Genomic DNA, 21,496 nt, shown 5'->3' with positions numbered 1-21,496 from the left:
AGTTGTTTGAAACTTAGGTAATATCACTTTGAGGGGAAAACAGATTCTATGATTGGTTCCCAGGCTAGCCTACTTAACTGATGTTCTAATTGACCTCTGGGTCCCAGGGCCTAGAAGCCAGAATCCACAGGGTGCAGGAGGAGGAAGTTTCTGTGCCCGTGGCTTCCTCCAATCCCCCCTGACACATCCTCCCAGTGGCTCTGGACCCCTCCGGTTCCCCAGATACCAGAGTAACCCAGGTTCTGATGGCTGCCTGCGTGCCCTCCCCAGAGAGGGGACAGTGGGCTACTGAACTCAGATTTTGGAGCAAGGCACAATCTGCTGGAACCAATCCACATGCATGTGTGAATGACAAACAGCCCCTGAGCCAGTGGTTCTGACATGTCAGCGGGCACTAAAACCACCTGGAGAGGTTGTTAAAATGCAGACTCCTGGAACCCACCCCACAACTGTAGATTCAGCAAGGGCTAAAGTGGGGACCTGGGGATCTGTGTTTTTAACAAGCAACTCAATTGATTCTAATGTTGATAGTAGAAAACACCATGGAGAAACACTAGAATAGGTGAAATGGCAGGTGTTTGTAATTCCAGGTGATTTGCTCTTTACTGAGTGAGAGGGTCACACAGAACAGCATTCAGGATACTATAAGTTTTTTTAAAAGAAGGCAAAGGAAAGCTCCCTGGGTGAATTATCTCTGTGCTTCCATGTCATCTGCTGCAATGGCATGGCTTAGCCATCATGAAGCCATAACAAGAGGGTTCCTTATAGATTTCAGAAGGCCCATTTGGCCTCTGCCTACCCCTAACAGAGTACTCTCACTCATGGTATTCACAGGCTATAATGTTCAACATCATCAGGCATTCAGGAAATGCAACTCAAAACAACAATGAGATACTGACACTTACTAAACTGGCCATAATCAAAACAAGGAAAATAGCAAGTGTTGGTGAGGAGGTGGGGAAACTGGAAAACTTGAACATTGCTGGTGGGAAGGTAAAATGATGCAGCCACTGTGGAAAATAGTGTGGTAGTTCCCTGAAAAGTTAATCATGGAGTTACCATATGACCCGGCAATTGTATTCCTAAGTAGCGACCAAGAGAATTGAAAACAGGAACTCAAACAGATACTTGCACATGAATGTTCACAGCAGCATTATTCACAGCAGCCAAAAAACGGAAACAACCCAAATGTCTATCAACTGATGGATGGATAAACAAATTCTGGTCTATCCAGACAATGGAATACTATGCGGCCATTAAAAAGGAATGAAGTACTGATTCATGCTACAACAAGGAGGAAGCTGGGAAACATGAAGCTCAGTGAAAGAAGCCAGACACGAAAGACCACATATTGTATGGTATAATTTCTATGAAATGTCCAGAAAAAGTATAATAAATCCATAGAAACAGAAAGCAGATTAGTGGCCACCAGGGGATGGGGGAATGGAAGGCTGCAGAGTAACTGCTAGGAGGTAGAGCCTCCTTTTGGGGCAATGAAAATGTACTAGAACTAGAAAGAGGTAGTGGTTGCACAACATTGTGAATGTGCTATATGCCACAGAATTGTTCACTTTAAAATGTTAATGGTTGGCTAAATGTCCATCAACAGATGAATGGATAAAGAAGATGTGGTACATATATACAATGGAATATTACTCAGCTGTAAAAGGGAATGAAATTGGGACATCTGTAGAGACATGGATGGACCTAGAGACTGTCATATAGAGTGAAGTGAGTCAGAAAGAGAAAACAAATATTGTATATTAACACATATATGCGGAATATAGAAAAATGGTACAAATCAACCAGTTTGCAAGGCAGAAATAGACACACATGTAGAGAACAAACACGTGGACACCAAGCGGGGAAAGCAGGAGTGGGAGGTGGGGGCGGAGTTGGGGTGGGATGAATTGGGAGATTGGGATTGCCATATATACATTACTAATAAGAAAAAATATATATCAAATTGTACACTTTAAATATATGAGGTTTATTGTATGTCAAAAAAAAATGTTAATGGTTGGGACTTCTGTGGTGGTCCAGTGGTTAAGACTCCACACTTCCACTGTAGGGGGCACAGGTTCAATCCCTGGTTGGGGAACTAAGATCCCACACGCTGTGTGGCACGGCCAAAAAAAAAGTTAATGGTTAATTTTATGTCAATTTTATGTTAATTTTATCTGAGGTGGGGGACTGGGGCTATAATCAAATTTCCTGGGTTCCACACCCAGCTCTGCCACATGACCTTGAGCAAACTCTGTGCCTCTGTTTCCTGCAAAGAGGGAAATCTCTAAGGGGGGGGGGGGCTATAATAGTTCCCACCTTACAGAGCCATTGGGAGCTTTAGAGGAGTTAATCTTCCCAAAGAAAAGGCATTGGCATATGGCGTGATGATAAACGTGTGCTATAATTCCATCACACAAACCCCACCCCTGTTACACATGCAAACCAAGGCTTGTTCAAGTTCACACAGCAAGTCCAGGAGCCAAGTCAGGGTTGGCACCCAGCTCTCATAAACTCAAAGCCCATGCTCTTCCCCTGTCAACCATCTGATCTGATCGCTGACCAGGAATCTTGACACCTTGAGGCCCCAATCCCTGGTAGCAGCACAGCTTCCTTCCGTGTGGTTGGCTGTCAGGCCTGCCTACAAGGCAGAAATGATAAAGCCACAACTGTGTTTGCTTCTTCCCCATTGAAAGCCTTGGCCACCCTAGGGGGACTTTACACACCAGGGACTCTGACCCAGCAAAGAGCTCTTCGCTTCTCTGTGCCCATGACCATCAAGTTCTAGTCCAGAATATCCTTCTTCCCATGGACGTTGGAGAAATCCTCACTATCTTATTACAATCAGTAGGATCACCCAGAGGCTTCATCTCCAGGAGGTGAGGGAGTAGACACTCAGCTCTCCCGTTGGATCTTTCAGCTCCCCCGTTAGACTGGCCCCCATGTGCAGTCCCCTTTTCCCTGGTACAATGTAAGATCACAGGGTTTTTTCCATATCTGGTTCAATTTCTATGTTTTTAAGAACAATCTATTGATAGCTTACATTCCCCAGTATCTGTCTTCCTCCTCTAAGCAGAGATAAATAAGTCTGCACCCATCTATGTTTACAAATCCTTCCTGGGACTTCCCTGGCAGTCTAGTGGTTAAGACTCCACGCTTCCAATGCAAGGGGTGTGGGTTCGATCCCTGTTCAGGGAACTAAGATCGCACATGAAGTGTGGCCAAAAAAAAAAAATTCTTCCTGATTCCCTTGGTTCCCTCAAACAGCCCAGCTTGTGGGAGTCCTAGGAGAAACCCTGGGGTGTTTGCCAAGAATCAGGCCCATTGGAGGTTCCATATAGAATCAGGTCATCGCAAGCAGAAGAGGAAACTTATCCCACAAGAAGTGTCCAAATCCCAGGTTCTCACTTCTGGACACAGAATAACCCAAGGAACTTGGCTTCCCTGTGCCCTGCCTTCCCTCCTCCCTCATCAGCTTCCACAGCCAGCACCAACTTCCCCAGGGCCATGAGGTCTGTTTCAGGGAGCAGACCCAGTCTGGCAGGTGTGAGATGTGATAACCTTTCCTTTGTGGCTGGCAATGTTTGCACCCCAGAGAAACAAGTCTTAAGCCCAGAGGGACAGCCCCCAGAATAAGCAGGCCAACTGGAAGGATGCTGGGGGAGGTGGTCTTAAGAATATATAGACACCCTGGCAGCATCCATTCATAGAACTTACCAGTACCTTCCCCTCTTTATCCCCAAGGTTGCTTGATCAAAGATCACGGAGCCATCCACAACATGATGTTTAACACAGAGACACTCTGGAAGTACTCCTTCAAGACCACACAGAACAAGACTGAGTGGTGGGACAACGGCATTCTTCCCCTCTGGATCACAGCCCAGAGACAGGTACCGCCAGAGACGCTGGGCTGACTTCCTGGGACATGGCCTCTCGTTCCTAGCATGTGGATGGGGGGTTAGAAGCTGTGCGGCCTTAGGCAAGTGACTTAACCTCTCTCAGCATCTATTTCCCTAAATGTGGTATAGGGATCATGATGATTAATAGAGTTGATGTAAGGATTAAATAAGATGTATACTTAATGCATATGTCAGTCAGTTTTAGCTGTTACAGATGGATGAGTCTCCATGAGGACAGAGTAGGCTTAATCATGACTGTACCTCTAGGGCTCATCATCGGGTCTGGACCTAGCAGCTCTTTAATAAATATCTCTTCATACACTTGCCTATGACTTAGGCATAAAAGCTCTTAGGAACAAAGTTTACCGCTCAATGCATGAAAAGCTCTGATGAGAACATTTGCTTGAAAGTATCCCAGCAGCCATTCATTACCGCTTTGAAAAGGCAGAAATCAGATTTGTGTGTTGAACTCCCAGTGCCAAACCTTTTGCCAGCTTTGCATTTTCTCAATGAGCTTCCAAAGTCATCACTCCAGAATAGATCCTCCACCTCCTCTTCGCCCAAGACACCAGCCTTGGCTCCAAAGCTACCCTGGGTCCTGACACTTCATCTCTGTGCTCCTAGTCCATGCCACGCATGTTACATTGCAAGAGGGTGCAATTGCAGCATCTCAGAACACAGGCTGTGGACTTAGACTCCCAGAGCAGGATCCAACCTTCTCCAGCTACATTACCTTAAGCAATGACCTCTGCTCTGTGCTTGACTTGCCCCATCCATTGCATGAGGATTATCAGAGTCTCTGCTTCACAGGCTCTTTAGGAGTATTAACTGTGATAACACATGTAAGTTGCTTAGTGATAACTGCTCAAATGATCAGTCATTCTTATGAATGGAGGTCGAATCATTTTAGCAGGGCTTCAGCTGGTCACTACAGCTCTAGGCCAGAACTATCCAATGAAGCATTCTATGATGATGACATGTTCTATTCCACATGGTCCAATGCAGAAGCCACAAGCCACAGGTGGTAACTGAGCCCTTGAAATGTAGCTGGTAAGACTGAGGAATTGAATGTTTAATTGTATTTCATTTTAATTAATTTCAATTAAAATCTAAATACTACACAGGCGAGGGGCTACCATATTGGACAACACAGCTCTCGAAGAATCACAGGGGGCTATCGATGACCCTAATCTACCTCATGTTCATGTTCTCCCCCTAATTGTTGGGCTCTAGATTCCTTCCTCTTCTGTCACATTTTTAAACTTTGAGGCACAAACTATGCAAATAAACTGTCCTTCCAAGAAAAATAATATCCATAACACTCACTATGCGCCAGGCACTGATTTAAGTGCTTTATGTATATTAATGTATCACAACCCTGAGGTGGGTGCTAAGATTATGCCCCTGAGGGCATGAGTAAACTGAGGCACCAGGTGATACCATAACTTCTCAAAGTCACAGAGAGGCAGAGCTGGGATGTGAACTCACTCTGGGTTCAGCAACTCAACTCAACCATGACATATTTCTTCTGTGGCCAAAGCATTTAGTGATGCATTTCAGAGTGAATCTTATATCTGCCTAGCTGCTAAGAAGGTCTGGATAGTCTTGCTTAATTCACTATTCAAAACCCAGGCCTCTCTTGCTATGGAATTTGTTCACTGGCATGAGGCTTCTGGTGGCATTTTCCCTTCCTGGAGTTTTTTTATGCATGGTTCCTATCTCTTTGTCATTTATCTGCAGGACTCTGCTTCCTCCTGCTCAATTCATAATCAGAGTGCTTTTCCTCTTTGCTGAATTTATAAGCGGTTGTGCAAAAAGAGGATCTGGTGCAGGGCCAGGCAACTAACATGCCACTCATCTGGTAAGCGAATGTCAAGTTGGTATATTGCGTTCTGCCTTTGGCAGCTCCTGCCTGGGACAGGGCCATCAGCCAGCTCCCTGAGGAGGTGACGCAAGAGCTCCTGTAATCAGAGCAAACCTGCAGCTCCAGGTCGGCCTCACTGGAAATGGGGACAAATGCCAAGTGCCATTCGGGGGCACGTGTGTGTTGCCAGGCAGGGCTGCAGAAGAGCGGCCTACCCTGTATCCCTCATTGGGAAAATCCATCCTTCTTCTGAGTCTCTTCCAGGCAGGCTTTGTGGAGACTAATGCATTAACCTTTAACAGGACTAGAATGTTTTCCTTCAGTGACTCTAATGCTGCTGGAGTCCACTGAGATTCCCAAGAACTGGCATCCCTTGGCAGATGATGCCTAGGAGATGGGATTCCTGACCACCTTTGCATCCACCATCCACGGTCCATGAGCACATCCACACTCCAGCAGGACTTCCCTAATGGTCAGGCTATGAATGGAGAGGCTCCACTGGGAGCAGGCTGGGATTTTAAGTGAGCGCCTGGGTAACTGAACTTGATCAATGGCTGAGGTTTTTCACCAAGTTCAGTAAGTCCTAATTCTCAGAGAAAGGCAGGCAGCCGTGACTGCAAGACCCGGGAAAACCTGGAAAACCTGGTGGCATATTTCTCCTCTCTATGGAAGAGCCACAGAGAGTATTAAGATGTGAAATGGCAGAGGGATGATATGGGTGAGGTCCTCGTGCTTGCCAAGAGTCTGTTACAGGACCATGGTAGGCTACCACCAGGAGGGAATCTGGAGAGAGGGTGGAGAGGGCAGCTATGGTTCTCAGTGTCAGCCAGGTCTCCAGATAATAGCTTCCAAACTTGGAAGAGTTGTAAGAAAGAGAGTGCCAGCAGCTCCTGCTTAGAAGAGCATTAATAGAAACATAATACGTCCCAGTATTGGCCCAAACCATGTCTCTATCACGCATCATCAAGGCTTTAAGAATAATAATCTGACCTCTGAAAAGGTGTGGGAGGGAGAGGAAATACAGAATCTTGGCCATCTAGCTTCTTCTGTTCAGTGATGCCTCCAGAATACAGAAAAGCAATGAAAACACTCAGAACCAACCTTGACTTCTGAATTTCAAATACATGGAGTCCTTCTCTTTCCACTCAGCTATTCCCTAGAACAAGCAACAAACTCTTTCCCTAAACCACTAAACATACTCTCCACCAAAGCACAACTGTGGTAAACACTTCACGGGCCTTCCTAAAACCCGTGTGCCTTTTGACATGAATTCTGTCCCCTAAAAGAAGAGACAAGACAAAGTGCAAAACCAAACTGAAACTCTTTCTCTAACGATTGGTTCTGAAGAGTTTGGTAGATTCTGTACAAAACCCAACAGTCAGGCTTTGCCCTAAGAAATGCCAACTCTTGTTTTAAAGAAGCAACTTAAAGAGTAATAGCCACACTGATGCAACACTACACTAAGGAAGAATAATGCACCTAATAAAACTAGCGATTTTGCAATTGCTATTGCTACTGGAAACACTGATTATGCTAATTAAAGGGTAGAATAGTAAATACCCACTCTTTTGCATCCAATTAAGTGCTCAGATTGTTTCTCAGAAGTATTTGTTGAAAATAGCACTTTTGATTATCGTGGGTCCCAAATAAAGAGAGTCAAGTGTATGTGTGTATGTGTGTGTGTATGTGTACGCATGCTCACCTACACATTTCTCTCTGGAGCTCATTTCACAAAGCAGCATAAATCCTAAAATTCCCATAGGACCAAGTACAAAAAAAAAAATCACAGTTTCCTAAGACTACAGCTTGGGATACCTTTAAAGAAAGAGTAAGTGTTGAGAACACAGCACGAGAAAACAATTTCAAGTTGGGAATATCTGAGATTCAACAGGCAAATACCAGGAACTTAACTGGATATGCAGAGCTGCCTAAGTCCCTCACAATGTCAGTGTCAGCTTATTCTAAATAATAAAATAGCCAGTCAAACTACATTCTACAAAACGTTAGAAGTTCCATCCTTCCAGTCAATTCCATACTCAAGAGCAAAGTCAATTTACATGGAAGTTAAAGTACCATCGCTAAAAACAGAATTATGTCTAATGCCAATCAGAAATACAATAAATAAATATTAGAGGATTTGCAAGTGAAAGCAACCATAGAAATTCTATTATCAGAAAGGAAAATGTGTTACCTGTAGAGGTTACAAATAAGATGCTAAAACCCAAAAGAGAAAGCATTTCTGTAACTATTTCCAAAAGTTAATCAAGAGTGAGAATAGGCGATGATTGGTGATGACCTGGAGGGGTGGGACAGGAAGGGAGGCTCAAGAGGGAGGGGATTTGGGGATATATGTATAAATATAGCTGATTCACTCTGTTGTACAGCAAAAACTGGCACAACAGTATAAACCAATTATACTCCAATAAAGATCTGAAAAAACGTAAAAAAAAAGAGTGAGAATAGAATGGAGTTTCTAGCCATAAAAGGAGATATGATTCATCCATTCATTCGACACACATTTAGTCAGCATTCAGCACTTACTCTGAGCCAGACCTGTTCTAGGTCCCAGGAAAAGTGCACTCAACAATATCAGCATAGCTCCTGATTTCTCAGAGCTCACATTGTAGAGGAACTACAGTACAACAAAGTAAGAAAATTAATGTAATTTCAGACTGGGGAAAGTGCTTTAGAGAAAATAAAACTGGAACTCAAAATAGAAAATGAATGCTGGAGGGCAGAAGGGACAATATTTCACCTATAGCTATGGGTAGTAGAGCTTCCGGAACCCTGTAAAGTACTTGGTATTAAGATTTCTGTCTCAGTTCAAGCTTCCTCAAAGCAGGGCCTGAGGCAGGGATGCAGTGCATGTAATGTATTGAGGGGGAGCTCTCAGGAGATGGGAGTGAGGAAAACTGACAGGGCAGGAGGAAGAGCTGAGTGAGACGTGGCCTGATCCCATGGGGAGCACTGGAACATGAATTGCACCACCATGTTATCCCACCCTGAAGTCAGGGAACTGGCTTTATGTCCTGCTGTCAATCACTGGCCATGGGCTGCTGGGGACAGAGGAGCAGTATAGGATACCTGCTCAGGTGAGGCAGGACTTGGCTGCTTGACAAGGGAATTTTCCAGAACATAGAGCAGCTGAGAGACATTAGCAGCCACCCTCACGGAAGTGGGTGTGGGTGCACTCGTCCAGTATGGGGATCTGGGTGGGGCACCAACAGCATCCCCTACAACTTCCAAATTGCTTTCCTGATTCTCTCTCTCAAATGGCACATGGGAAGTTTTGGCATTACACTTGGTTATATTTCTGCCCATTTATAGGCCAGATGGCCACAACCGAGGTGCCATTATCCCACAATTCTTCCTCATAATTTACTCTCCATACCAAACTGACACCATTACACCAGCACTCTCTTGGCTCTACTAAAGCCAGTGAACTTTAGAGTGTTTTTCAGAATATCTTAATCTTGGGTGATACAAGAAGTGTCACAGAACAGCCCTCAAGTTAATAGCCAAGATGAAGGAAAGTACTTGCTTCCCAAATAAGCAGGTCAGTCATTCACGGAACCAGAAATCTATTGAATGCCTACTAAGTGCCCAGTCCTGGTTGAGGAGCTGCTTTACAACAACAGAACCTATTCAGTGAGATGGTTCCATCTTATTGTTAACTTGTTGGTGAGTGTACATAAAATTATTTTATTTTCCAAGCTTTGTCAAAAACCACCTTTCTGCTGGGGAGCAAATCACTTAATATTTTCAGGACTTTGAAATCACTTGTGTTGTTAACACAGCCTCATTTTCAGTCTGAAGACTCAGTTCTGCTCATGGTAAAACTTTGATGTCATACCCAAGTCAAAGCTCTGCTCCCCAGCATGCTCCCTACCCTCGTGTAGACCCTCTGGTGGCCCCAGCAGTCTGGAGTAGAAGGAGCGTGACCCATGGTCTACTCTCTCGGACCCCCAACCCCACTTTTCCCAGTTTACCCACTGGAGACAAGGAGAGGGAAGAAATGGCAGCTCCTCCCATGACGGCTTGTGGGGAGGCCGGGGCCCTTTTCCTAGTGGCTGTAATCTACTGCCCTGCATAGTTGCCCACGGCCTGACATATAGAGTATAAAGGTCGCTGGGCCCCACTGACAAGGGTATCAGGGTCAAAAAGCAATCCCAGGCCCCGCCCAGGCCTTGCAAGACTCAGCCGCATTTCATGGCTGGCCCACCCCGTTCCTCTGATGTAAGGAATCCCATGCCCCATGCTGCTGCAGCCATTTCTGCCATGACTGGAGGCTCTAATCTCACCTTCCTTCTGCAGATTCCAACCTTGGGGTCTACAGGCATATTTCAGATCCACCTTCAGGACCCCTCAGGAAACAGAAAGTGGAGGAAATATTCTTTGCTCCCTCTTCACCTGACCATGTGGTCTGGCCCAATGCTCTTTGTTCCTCTCCAGGAAAACTAAAAGCTGAGCTCATTGAACACTTACTAATGTGTTCCACATGCATTTCATCCTCACAACCACCCCACAAGGTGGAATTAACATCCCACTTTACAGATGAGGAAACAGAGGTGGAGAGCATCTGAGTAACATGCATCCAAGTGGGAGAGAAAAGATAAACCCAGGCAATCTAGCATGGAGCACTCCTTTAACTGCCCTATTGTCTGCCTCTGGGTCAGGTGTCAAGCACAGTGCTGAGCAGACCTCTGCACAGGGAACAAGATGACAGTTTCCCCTTCAATGCAAATACCCCCAAATTGTATAAATATACACCAGAACCAGTTAGGCAGATCTTCCCCTCTCCAACAGCCCCAGAGGAAATTCCCAGATCTTATCTCATTGGCTCTGACTGGGACACAGGCCCAAGGCTGAACCAATTGCTGCGGCCAGGGGATGCAGTGTCCTCTGACTGGCCAGGCTAGAGCCACATCCCACCTCTGGAGCCTGATGTGGAGCCAAAAGATCCCAAACCAGGCATGGAGCAAGAGCAGGGAGGAGAGCCTCCAGGGGACGTCAGATGCTATGAACCAGCAGACACGGGAGTGGGTGCTGGGCAGGCACACATATTAACTGTCCACTGCACACACGGGGAAGGCTTGTGGTGGATTGTTAGGTCTAGAGGCAGAGAAAAGAGTGCCTGCTATGTGCCAAAACACAATGCCCAACACGTTATCTTGAGTTACCTGGATTAATCCTCACAAAAACCCTATCAATGTTTTGGCATTTTACAGGTAGAAATGCTGAAGCACTAAGAGATTAAAGAACTCACTCACCATCACCAATTTAAGAAAGTGCCATTTTTCTTCCATTCTAAGGAACAGTTTTTTTTCATTCTGTCACCCCAAATTTGAAGACATCTTCCAGTCACGGGAGTGTCATGGTTTCATTGGTAGCATTTTTCTTCATAGGAGCATGTAAAATAACAGCATGTCTCACAACTAAGGGTGTTTTAGATTCCACAAGATCCTGGTGATGCCAGGAATGAAGCCCAATCCTGTCTGACTCCAAAGCCACATGTTTCCTATGCCTCTGGACTGGGGCAGGGATGCCAACAGGTTGGGCTTTGCACATTATGAGAAAGATAGGAGAAAAGGCCCTGATAGACTTTTCTTCTTGCACTTGCAGGGGAGGAAAACAGCGTCTTTCCACTATCCTGGGGGAGGCACCAAGTACAAAGGGGAGGCCGTCCAGCAGTCCCTGGTGGAGTCATACACCCACCCAAACAGCAACGAGACGGAGTGGAGGGAGAACATTGATATCGTCGTGAACTAGTTCACTAAAGAAGACTTTGACTTCGTGGCTGTACTACGGAGAGCCGGATAACGTGGGACACTGCTTCGGGCCTGAGACACAGAACCGGAGGGTGATGATTCAGCAAATCGACAGGACCATCAGGTACCTGTTGGAAGCCATTGGGAGGCATGGCTTGACCGAGCACCTCAATGTCATCATCACATCCGACCACGGCATGACCACCGTGAAAAAGAAGCCCAGTGTCACTGAGATCCTCCTGACCAACTACATCAGCTTCAGGGACTTGGTCAAGTTTGACATTGTGGATTATGGTGGCTTTGGGATGCTCCTGCCCAAACCGGGGCAAGAGGAAGCTGTTTACCAAGCGCGGAAGAATGCACACCCACACCTCAAAGTCTACAAGAAGGAAGAATTTCCAGAACACTTCCATTTTGCCCAACACGAGCGGGTTCTGCCAATCATGATGTACGGCGACTCTGGTTATAACATCAATGGGGTGAGTAGATTCTAAAATGAATAAATTCCATCTTGAATCTGGAAGGCAGCCACTAAGGAAGAACCGTTCTGAAAAAAATTAAAACGTAAGTGCATGCATGGTGAATTTTAACCCACTGTTTTCTAAGTGTTCCCCACCTCCCACCCCACGTCCCAGCCAACACACCCTATCCCATGTTACCATTAAGCAATGAAAAAGACACACATCTCTGACCAAGGTTAAGTGTCCAGGGCTATGTTAAAAATTTAACATGAGTTATTTCATTTTTGTCTTCCCAACAACCCTAAAGATAGGTACTCTTATCTCCCCATTTTAACGAGGAAGAAACTAAAGCTAGAGAGAAGTGATTTGGGATTAGAAGTGTAAGGCTAATGTCTGAACCTAAGCCTATGTGTTTGACCATTATGCACAGATAACCAAGAGAGTTACCCAAAAATAAACACCTTCTGGTTCCCACTTGCATATATCAGAATAAAAAAGGCAATCCTGTTGACATAAATATTTATACACAGATACCCATAGAGGCATTTATTCATAATAAGCAAAAGGTGGAAACAACCCAAATGCCCATCAACTGATGAATGGATAAACAAATTAGGGTATATTCATACAATGGAACATTAGGTAGCCATTAAAAGGAAACGAAGTGCCAATACATGTGATAATTGGAATGAACCTTGAGAACACTATGCTCAGTGAAAGAAGTCAGATACAAAAGACCACATATCGTATGATTCCATTTAAACGAAATGTCCAGAATACACAAATCTATAGACACAGGGCATAGACTGGTGGTTGTCTAGGTCTGAGGGAAGTCGGAGGGAATGGGGAGTAACTGCTGAAGCATATAGGCTTTCTTTTAGGGGTGATGGAAGTGTTCTAAAATTGACTGTGATGATAGTTTCACAACTCTACAAATACACCAGAAATCATTGAATTGTATACTTTAAATGGGTACATTGCACTGTATATGAATTATATCTCAACAAAGCTGTATGAAAAAAAATAAGCAAGCCTAAAGAAGAAAATATCAAAATCAATGCTAATTGTGAGACATAAATTAGGTCTTTTTTTTTTAAACTATAATTCATGGCAGAACAAAGTTTAGGTGATGTTTATAAACATCACATGACAGAAGACCATCCGAGGTATGGCTTGAAGAATCCTTGTCTAAGGCTATGAACAGGAGCCAAACACTATAATTATGTTTGCAACCTGTATACTCTTAGCTAGCTACAGGTCCAGAGTATAACGGGTATGGGAAAACTCATAAGCTTATTGTTTAATGCTGGTGAAAACATTCACAGTAACACACAACATTTTATTGGTATTTTGTAATCCCTCAAGTGGCCTGGAGCTCAGGCCTTGCCAAGAAAAGACTGAATAGTCACTGGCCGCTTTTTAAACCTGGTTCATGATCTAACAGGTTGAGAGGGATGTTAAGACATTTAATCGGACAGTCATATTCCCAGCGTGACCAACCAGGTAGTCTGTGGGATAGGATGCTGTGATCAGTATAATCTTCCGCAAACTGCCCATTAGACAGAAAATCCTTTGGGTCTCAATGCTCTCGTTTAGTCCGCTTCTCGGATTCCCACCCAACTGCCTGCCTTGATGTACTGAGCACAGTGGGTGTGACTCTTCTCTCTTCAGGATTGAGGAGCTTTCAAAGCACACGAGGCCATCACTGGCGGCACTTAACAGTTCTTAACAGGCTGCCCCATGGCCTCAGAGGCCGTTGGACAGGTTTCTTTAGCCAGGTGAGGGAGCCTGAGCAGAACAGACAGGCACTTTCTATACTTATCAAGCCAACTAGAAGACCAAATTTTCAATATACAGAGCATCGCATGTCTTACATGCCAGAGTATCTGTTGGTCCTAAGAAAATATAAACAGTGCTGTGCTGTGACTAATGTTACCTAGTCATTTGAAAATGGGGACAGAAAAAACCTACCTGGCATTCATTAAACAATTACCTATAGTCCTTACTCCCTCCTCTCTAATCTTTTCCCCACACACACCCAAAATATATACATATATACACTTTTGTGCCATAAGAAACATATCTGATGCTAGAGAGGGTGTGGAGAAAAGGGAACCCTCTTGCACTGTTGGTGGGAATGCAAATTGGTACAGCCACTATGGACAACAGTTTGGAGGTTCCTTAAAAAACTAAAAATGTAACTACCGTATGACCCAGCAATCCCACTACAGGGCATATACCCAGAGAAGACCATAATCCAAAAAGAAACACGCACCATAATTTTCACTGTAGCACTATTTACAATAGCGAGGATGTAGAAGCCACCTAAATGCCCGTCAATAGATGAATGGATAAAGAAGATGTGGCACATATATACAATGGAATATTACTCAGCCATAAAAAAGAATGAAATTGAGTTATTTGTAATGAGGTGGATAGACCTAGAGCCTGTCATACAGAGCAAAGTAAGCCTGAAAGAGAAAAACAAATACTGTATTCTAACTCATCTATATGGAATCTAAAAAAAAATGGTACTGATGAACCCAGTGACAGGGCAAGAATAAAGATGCAGATGTAGAGAATGGACTTGAGGACACGCGGTTGGGGGCGGCAAAGCGGAAGCTGAGACGAAGTGAGAGAGTAGCATTGACATGTATACACTACCAAATGTAAAACAGATAGCTAGTGGGAAGTTCCTGCATAACATAGGGAGATAAACTTGATGATGGGTGATGACTTAGAGGGCCAGGATAGGGAGGGTGGAAGGGAGTCGCGGGAGGGAGGGGATATGGGGATATATGTATAAATACAGCTGATTCACTTTGGTGTACCTCCAAAACTGGCACAACAGTGTAAAGCAATTATATTCCAATAAAGAGCTTTAAGAAAAAAAAAAAGAAAGAAAGAAACATATCTGGCTCTAGAACCAGTCCGCTCCAACACTGGAAACTGCCCTGAGTCATGCAGGACAGTTTCCTCATCTGTAAAATGGGGGTGATAATGATAGTGCTCTCACTCTATATTCAGAACAATTCACGGTACACAGTAAGCCCTCTTTGTTTGAGCCTATTATGACTGTCAGTATTACTATCTTATTGCTGTTTCTAACAAGTGTGCTTTTCTTTATTCTCTTCCTTCAAGATCTTCCATTCCGTCTTCTCTCTACCACTGCCATCAGCAGTGTCCTTCCTTGTCATTTAAGTTTTCAAAGATTTCCTGGACCCAACAAGCATGACATTAACTAAAGGGCAGTTTTCTTTCAGGGTACTGGAATCTAAAATGGCTCTTTTGTTATTATTTTTTAGCAAATTATAATGTATTTCAACAAAGGAGATCATGGCTTTGATAATGTCTACATGGACATGAAGACCATATTCAGAGCTTTTGGGCCAGATTTCAAGAAGAATCACCTGGCTGAGTCTTTTGACAGCATCCACATCTACCCCCTCATGTGTAAGCTCCTGGGGGTTACCCCTGAGCCCCACAATGGCTCCCTGACAGTCACCCAGGAAATACTTACAGACACTTACGACCAGCAGCCAGGTGAGATATTAAAGCCACCATCAAGAGATTGATAGTGTGGTCTGTTCTGTCCTGAGACAGAAAAGATTCAAAAAGGGGTTTCTTGAATGGGGGAAAAGTCAAGCAGAATAATCCTGTTTCCTGGCAGCTTCAGTGCCCCCAGCGCAAGATTATCATCAGCAGCTCTGAATAGGTAGCAGAGGAAGTAGGAAATCCCTCACTGTGTTGGTGACATTTTATATAGTGCCTTTGGGGCAAAAAGGAAGGCTCTCCAAAGAGGAAGTCAGGTTATAATCCTTCTGAGCCTCAGAAAGCATGTGTGGTCTGCCCCCAGATGCCCCTTGTAGATTCTGAAAAGCAGCCTTCCTTCAGCAACTCTGTGCATGCTGGTGCCTGGAGGAAAGCTGCTCACAGGAGAGGCATGAAGCCTTAGCACTCTACTCATGGCTAGAAAAGGGGGCAGGGGTTCTTGTAAATGAGGCTGTGAGTTCTTAAGACTTCAAAATCCTAAATCTCCATGACATAAAGGAAGAAAGGAAGCATTTCTGGGAATTCATTTGTTTACAAACACTGGCCAGCTTTTCTTCTGCGGGGAGAGACTTAGCATACTGCCGGATGATTTATCAGATGCTTAGAGCAACCACACCAATCGAAATGGACTACAAAGAACCGTTTCCTGCATCCTTCTCCCTTCTTCCAAGCCACTGGCCCACGATCTTCTTGTGAATTTACTGGAAGCAGGCTGTTTTGCAGAAAACTAAGTAAATGAATGGCAGTTCCCTAAGTTACTGAGAATTTAAGTTTTAGAGCTTGCTACAACTCTTTGGCCCCCACAGCTGTCCCATAGTCCTGGAAGCCTGGGGTAAAGTATGTTTGATTAACAGTTATTGATAAGCAGGACATCCCACCAACTGACTTTCAGCAAATTGGCTTTTAGCAAATTGATCATTTGGCAAAGTGGTCATTAGGCAAATAGGTCATTTGGTGAATAGGTCGTTTAGTAAATCGGCTTTCAATGACTTGTCCTATGAGATTTCTCTACGGTGAGCACTTTCTTGTGTTAATGTACATTTCGTTTCCATAATTAATATTCACTAGCGTCTGGATGGGAAACTTCCCAGGGACCCAGGAGCAGCCTCTTAATCAGATAATTTTAAACCACCTGATTTTTTATTAACAGGAGCAGAAATGCAGAGGGCATCTGCTCTCCAAAACACAGCGATTGGTCTCGGAATTGTCACAGGAGTTCTTGTGGTTCTGTTTGTCACTGGTGTGATATTCACAGCCTTTAGTCGGAAAAAGAAGTGAGTAGTCTCGCAGGTTTTCTGTGGTTATCAGTGCACATTGTAGTAATCCATTTCAACCTCTTCCTGAGTGCCTTGGAATTCACCAATCTGAGAACCCAGCAATCACGGCCATCTTCATGGGCTTACAGCTTGGACAGTCATACAGGGCCCAGGACTCAGAAAACCCCCAGCTTGGTTTGATCTCAAAAATCTTGATTTTTTAACAAAGGCCCCATTTTCATTTTGCACTGGGCCCCCAAAATTATGTTCCTGTTGCATTCGTTTCCTAGGGCTGCCATAACAAAGAACTACACACTGGGTGGCTTTCAACAGCAGAAATTTGTTGTCTCACAGAACTGGAGGCTAGAAGTCTGAGATCAAGGTGTCCACATGAGCCCTCTGAAATCTGTAGGGAAGAATCCTTCCTTGCTTCTACTAGCTTCTGGTGGTTGCCAGCAATCCTTGGCATCTCTGCCTCCACTGTCACAGGGCCAATTTCTCCCTGTGTCTCTGTCTTCACATGGTGTTCTCTACTCTTATAAGGACACCAGTCATGGGATCTACAGCCCCCTGTATTCCAGTATGACCTCCTCCTATCTCAATTATACGTGCAGAGACCTTATTTCCAAATAAGGTCACACCCCTACGTACCAGGGGTCAGGACTTCCAACATATCCTTTTCGGGGGACACAATTCAACACATAACACTGGTCCTGCCACCAACCAAAGCATTCTATGGCCCTGGTGCACCTCTTTGTACATCTCCATAGTTCTATCATGAGACTGAGCTGCCCACATCCCTTACCATTCCTCTACTTTCAAAGAGCTCCTGTCCCAACAGCATGGGGAGCCTCCTGAACACTGTAAACAGCCTAAGGAAAGTCAGAACTTTACTTAACCTCAGCTCCATTACAAAGCCCACACTTACTGTAATTTATATTTGAACTATAAAATTTTCCTATAAGTTGAAACATGACCTATAAAGGTCTCTACACCCTGAAGCAACATTTTAGAAAGAAATCAATTGGTCCTTTTCTACAGAAACCATTAGCCATGGGAGAGATAAAGGAAAAACCTCAAGGTACTGATTGAATGGCCATTCCCGCAGCATAAATTCTAAAAGGTAATCCATTCCATACAGTTAAAATGCACTAGCTTTTCATCATCACCATCATCACCATTAGAGAAAGCCTCAGATCCGGAGGTTGAATCTTCACTCTAACATGTGCACATACAAATCTCCGCTGCCACTGACCTAATGCTTCTCGCAACATCAACACCACCTGGAATTTTCACTTTTTATGTTAAACAGCAGCCCTAATCTTCACTTACACCTGAACATACCACACCCTCGAGGTCCATGGGACATTACATAGCCCTTCAGTGCCTTGATTCTTCCAAGTTCAGATCTGAGATGTATTACCTTATGACTTTTGTCCCTCCCAAGAGCCCACACGTGAAGATAAAGGTGTCTTCTGTGTGCAGGTCAGTGGTGTGGCCCACTCAGGGTCCTTCCCCAATTTGCTTCCCATCAATGGCATCAGGAAGGCTGGACCAGTCTAGATTTATTAATACCTTAGTGTAACGTCATACAGTATCGCTTACTCTGGTGTTGACCATGCATGTCCTTTTGCTCCTCGGAGGAAAGGTAATTAATAGCTATTATGTGTATTAAAATGGATAACCAACAAGGACCTACTGTATAGCACAGCAAATTCTGCTCACTATTATGTGGCAGCCTGGGTGGGAGAGGAGTTTGGGAAAGAATGGATACATGTATATGTATGGCTGAGTCCCTTTGCTGTGCACCCGAAACTATCCCATTGTTAATCGGCTATACTCCAATATAAAGTAAAAAGTTTAAAACTAGCTATTATGTATATTAATAGAAAGCTCAGTATTTATGAGTTTAACTGACCCATTCCCATTGGTTTTCACTGTCTACTGCAGGCAGAGAGTGGACCAAAACAGCAAAAGTGAGCCAGTACGCTTGACCGAGCTCTTACATTGTTCCTTCAGGACCAAGATGCAACCATATCATATTTCAGGTGTTTCTACCCCCAGGATGCTGTGGCTCAGAGGATTCATGCAACATCTCAGATCCAGAAACCTTTAATTCCATGTAAAAACACAGCAATAACCACAGTCTGGCCTCATTTAAATAAAGTGTTAATAGAATAAAAGACAAACAATTGTCTTTTATTGTTAATTGTCAGATCCTGGTAGAAGAACAGATATAAGAGAATAAATGCATTTAATTAGAATTAATTCTCCTCTCGTTCTCATAGCTGAGCAGGGCTCAAGTGTTTCTCATCTGAAAGGGGTAATAAGATTTCATCTGTCCCCCTCATCTACCTTATGCAAGCATATTTAACAAATTATCTCTCAAGACACTTCCAAATGGAGTTTTATGAGAGATTTGTGAAGGTAAACGTATTAGACTTTGAACACAGTTCAAACTCCAGAAGCAGCGCCAGTGTCTTTCACTGTCCTGTTTTTCACTCAAGACATAATAAGGTCAAATGGAAGTAATTTTTTTTCTTTTCTTCCCCATCCCCACCTCTGTACCACTCTTACTCTTCTTCCAGATTCCTTTCCCTGCAAAGTCAAAACTCCTACTCTAAGCCCTGATAGTTCCATGTGCTCACTGGCACCGGTATATATTGCCATTGTGCTTCTGTATTTATTTGTGTGATAATTAGTTCAATACCTACTTCCCCCATGAGACCCTGAGCCCCTGGAAGGCAGGAACCACTTCTGGTTCTTCTCACTGTTGCATCCTCAATGCCTGATACTGCCAGGCACATAGCGCTTAATAACAATTTGGTGAACGAAAGACTCTATGGGTTTGAGACATCCTAACTGGGGTCTGGGGTTGGGGGAGCAGGGGCTCCTACCTTGTGTTGGAGGAGCTCATTGAGAGGTCAATGAAATCAAAGGTAATTATTGTTAATTTCATCACACCTGTAGCCTGCCTTCACTCCTCAAGCTCACTTTAGTTTTTGCTATAAAAAACTTGCAGGTCCTCTAAGCCTAAACAATAAGATGTTTGCCCAAGTTGTTTTCCAGGAACCTGGAGCTGGCTGTGTCTAGTTCGAAGAGCCGGTTAAGACTGGTTAGGGCCGCCGACCCTTCGACTAGGCATGCGCGAGTGTCTGCTCCGTGACCTTTTGACATCAGGGGCTCAAAAAACCCACCCTCAGAACCTGCTAACCATTATTTGGACAAGGGTCCCATGAAGAACCCTTAGGAAAAAAAACAACAAAAAAAAAACCCTTAGCTTAGTTGCACCTGTGTGAAACCCCACCTTTTTCTTATTCCCAATCACCTTACTCCACGCCCACGCCCCCTCCCCCCACCCGCGACCCAGAACACCCTGCTTCTTTAGCCCATAAATACCCCAGCCCCTTGCCCGCAGGAAAGCAGATTTGAGGTTTGTTCTCTGGTTTCCTCGCGCAGCTGCCCTGGGAGTAAGCCCTTTTTCTGCTGCAGACTTCGGCGTCTCAGCGTTTATGGCTTGCTGGGCGTCTGGCAAACGAACCTGGGTTGGGTAACAAGGGGACCGCCGGTTGACCCTCCAAGCTGGACCCGGGCAGCCAGGGGCTCCTCACCCCTCTCCCGCCCTCAGAAGTACCTTCTGCCCACTGATCCCACAGGAGAAGCTGTTTCAAGAGGGCAGCCTTGGGAATTCCCTGGCGGTCCAGTGGTTACAGCTCGGTCAGTGCTGGAACCTGGGTTCCATCCCTGGTCAGGGAACTAAGATCCCACAAGCCGGGCAGCCAAAAATAATTTTTTAATTAAATATTTTTTTTAAAAGTGCAGCCTCAAGAAAAAAAAAAGCTCAGCCTCGAGGGAGCAATGTGCTGTGGAGACACCGGACTGTGTACTGACTGGGCCCCGTTAAGGCCTCCATATAACTGTTAAGACTCTGACAGGAGGGTGTCGAGATCTATTCATCTTGAGGTGCCCAAGACAAGCCTCGTAAGCAAGCTCCCTCGCTCACTAAAACTGCCACCTACCAACACGGAGGGGCCTGCTGCTTTGGTGTCTCCTTGCCCTCCGAGTACTGGGCAGTTTGCAAACCAACACCTTTACCTCAGTGCCCTCTGCCAAGGAGAGAAAGGGCAGCGACGGCCTGAGCCCATCGGCCCGCAGACCTGAGGAGACCCCCCGCACCCGAGGCTGAGCTTGAGGGCACAGTCCCAGGGGGGTGAGGGGAGCGCTAGGATAAGGCCCACGGGACGACGCGTCTGCCCACAGGGCCCCTGTCAAAAAGTCCCTCCTGAAAGTGCTGGAACAGCGGGAATGATTACCTGGCCCTGGACCTGACTGGAAGCTCCCAGGGAGCCCTCGCTGCCCCGCCCAGCAGAGCTTGGCGCCAAACCCTGACTCCGCCCCACCGGAGCCCTGGCCCCGCCCCTTCCCGACTCTGACCCCACCTCCCAGGCCCCAAACCTGCCCCAGAGCCCGCCTTCAGGGCCCGCCTCCAACTTCCCCAAGTCCCACCTCCCAGGACCCCCTCAACGCCTCGACGCTCCCGCAACCTCCGCACGCACCACCTGCGGGCACCTCCTCCTGAACCCCCGCTCCCTCTCTAAACCCCGCCTCCTAGGCTCTGCGCCCCGCCTCCCAGGGCCAGAGCCTCGCCTGGCCCCGCCCCAAACCCCGCCTCGGCCCCGTGCAGCGCCCTGAG

The 21,496-nt window shown here is 45.3% G+C and overlaps 1 pseudogene; it reads left to right on the top strand.

Annotated features, from left to right (window-relative positions):
• The window catches only part of LOC130861046 (ectonucleotide pyrophosphatase/phosphodiesterase family member 7-like), a 35,354-nt pseudogene extending 13,953 nt beyond the window's left edge, over positions 1-21,401 (top strand).
• Positions 21,402-21,496: the final 95 nt, after the last annotated feature.

The sequence above is a fragment of the Hippopotamus amphibius genome, chromosome 9, assembly GCF_030028045.1.
Source record: "Hippopotamus amphibius kiboko isolate mHipAmp2 chromosome 9, mHipAmp2.hap2, whole genome shotgun sequence".
NCBI lineage: Eukaryota > Metazoa > Chordata > Mammalia > Artiodactyla > Hippopotamidae > Hippopotamus > Hippopotamus amphibius.
The sequence above is the reverse complement of the archived record's forward strand: the minus strand, read 5'-3'. Positions and strand labels throughout refer to the sequence as shown.